Source organism: Triticum aestivum, chromosome 2B, assembly GCF_018294505.1.
Source record: "Triticum aestivum cultivar Chinese Spring chromosome 2B, IWGSC CS RefSeq v2.1, whole genome shotgun sequence".
NCBI classification, from domain to species: domain Eukaryota; kingdom Viridiplantae; phylum Streptophyta; class Magnoliopsida; order Poales; family Poaceae; genus Triticum; species Triticum aestivum.
Genome location: NC_057798.1, coordinates 789143702 through 789146550, shown reverse-complemented (window position 1 = coordinate 789146550; position 2849 = coordinate 789143702). Strand labels below are relative to the sequence as shown.

The window sequence follows — 2849 nt, the reverse complement described above, 5'->3', positions numbered from 1 at the left end:
TAATCTACACATAAAAAAGATGGTCGATAAGTTTCCAATACCAACAATCGATCAACGGTGTGTTTCCTACCTATTTTGTATCAGTACACGCTTTCACAACCAACAACGGCTCCATTTTTAGATGGAAATACTCCTACACACTAGGATTAGGCCTCAATAAATATTTACCTTTTTCATCCCTCAATCCATAAAACTGATTGGCCCATGAAGGATGCCAGTATATATATGCCCTTATACACGAGCATGTCCTCCAAAGTTCATCGAGCAAACACACAAACACTGGACTACCACCAAACTTATCCCACAACTTGTCAAGTCTTCTCTTTGAAATGGAGGGTGTTACAGTGTTGATTGTTGGTGCTGGGCCAGCAGGCCTCGCAACGGCAGCATGCCTTAGCCAATTCTCAATTCCTTATGCCATCGTCGAGCGCGAGAGCTGTAGCGCATCACTCTGGCGCAACCGCGCGTATGATCCCCTCAAGATGCATCTCGCAAAAAAGTTCTGTGAGTTGCCACACATGTCATACCCTGTAGATGCACCAACATACATACCAAAAACCTTGTTTGTGAAGTACTTGGATGACTATGTTGAGCGTTTCAACATTCAACCAAAGTATCTCACCAGCGTGGAGTCATCCACATATGACAATGATGAAAAATGTTGGTCCATTGTGGCAAAGGACATGTCAAAGTGCACCACAGTCAAGTTCATGGCGAAGTTTCTTGTTGTGGCAAGTGGTGAGAATAGTGCAGAGAATATTCCAATGTTCCCTGGACTGGAAAACTTTCCAGGTGATGTTATCCACTCCTCAAGCTACAAGTCAGGCAAGAGCTACTCTGGCAAGAATGTATTGGTCATTGGATCTGGCAACTCCGGGATGGAAATTGCTTATGACCTTGTGACCCATGGTGCCAACACATCGATTGTTATACGAAGCCCGGTACATACGTGCACTATATATTTTCACTGGGTGCATGAACGCAAATTCTTAGTATAGTTATTAATAGAAGAGATGCAATTTTCAGTGTTTTACTAATAGGAAGTATTTCACATAGAAAAAGAGATGGACTATTTTATATCACACACAAACAACTGAAAGACTAGAGGAACCACATGACAAAAATTTATTTCTTGAAAGATGAAATTCTATGAAAATTTATTTATCATGCATACTTCAAAAGAGGTGTGACGTGTTTTGTTGTTGCAGATTCATGTAATGACAAAGGAATTAATTCGTTTGGGGATGACACTTGCTCACCGTCTTCCATTGAATCTAGTGGATAAACTCCTTGTGATGGCAGCGTATTTAATATTTGGAGACCTGTCACAGCATGGCATCACAAGGCCAAAAATGGGTCCAATGACCCTCAAATCAGAAACAGGTCGATCTGCAGTAATTGATGTTGGGACTGTTGGATTGATCAAAAAAGGCATCATCAAAGTAAGTATGTCATTGACATGACATAAATTTATAACATATGTTGATTTGATATGCCAAGTTATCAATGTATTTTTATCTCCTAAAGGTTCAAGGGAGCATTAGTAAGATCAAGGGGAACATAGTTAAATTTCAATGCAGTAAAAGAATGTCATTTGATGCAATTGTGTTTGCAACTGGATACAAAAGCACGGCAAATATGTGGCTCAAGGTAATATAGCTTGTGTTTGAACATGTCTGAGTTTGTTTTCTAGGTGTAACCATTATTAAATCTGTTAACAAGGTCTATGTGTTTTTAATCCAGGATGGTGTGAGCATGTTAAATGGCAATGGACTGCCCATCCAAAAATATCCGAATCATTGGAAAGGTGAAAATGGGCTCTACTGTGCTGGGTTGGCGAGGAGAGGATTAGCTGGTATTGCAACAGATGCCAAGAATATCGCTAATGACATCGAATCTGTGATGGACTCTATGTCTAGTTAAATCATCTTTTACATGTAGTTTACCATGGCAAGCATGCTAGAAGGTTGATTCTTTGAGAAATATATCCATTGTGTAACTTTCTATCTAGATTTTAGACAAGTAAGTTTATGTTTATTTTAAGATTCATATGTGCCCCGAAGAGAGATGTACTATTATACTATAATCAAGGGCTTTGTACTATTATTACGCGGAGAGATTTCTAATTTTGGTTGAACCTACAACTGTGTATTATATTTTATTTACTTGAAATTACAAGTGTAAAAGGCATGCGCTCAATACTCTATTATCTATACCAAAATCTCTTGTGGCGTGTTTACTCCATCAACATACAACTGTAGGAGGTAGTAATCACATCAGCCTAAAATAAATGCATAGTTCACTACATCCATCCATGGCCGGTACTGTGGTGCTATTTAGTCTTAGTATGGCACTAGTTATCATCCCGTGCATCTGCATGGGGGTAGCTGACATACTATAAATCATTAAAAATATTTGTGAACATATTTTGAAACTTAAAACTAAAACTTAGAACACCATATGACGGAAAACTACTATTTAGAACGTGTATTTGTGGTTACGTGATACACGTATCCTTAACTGTTGTGGACACAGTTTTTTGTGCCCGAAGTGCAGAGTTTGCAGTATGCAGTAAGTTTTCCATCGGCTGAGATCCAAGGTATCCACCCGCATAGCCTTAGATATAAATTGCTTATTACCTTGCGACCATGGTGCCAATACTTCGATTGTTATACGAAGGCTGATATGTACTACTTGCACTAAATTTTTTCACTGGGTACATGAACGCAATTTTTTAGTATAGTTACCACTTGAAGAGATCCATTTTTTAGTATTATTACTAATAGAAAGTTTTCACATATATAAGAGATGGACTGTTTGATATGACGCACAAACAAACAAACGACTAG

General features: G+C 38.4%; 1 pseudogene; it reads left to right on the top strand.

Moving 5' to 3' along the window:
• Positions 1 to 243: 243 nt before the first annotated feature.
• On the top strand, positions 244 to 1923 carry LOC123042777 (probable indole-3-pyruvate monooxygenase YUCCA10; annotated as a pseudogene).
• Positions 1924 to 2849: the final 926 nt, after the last annotated feature.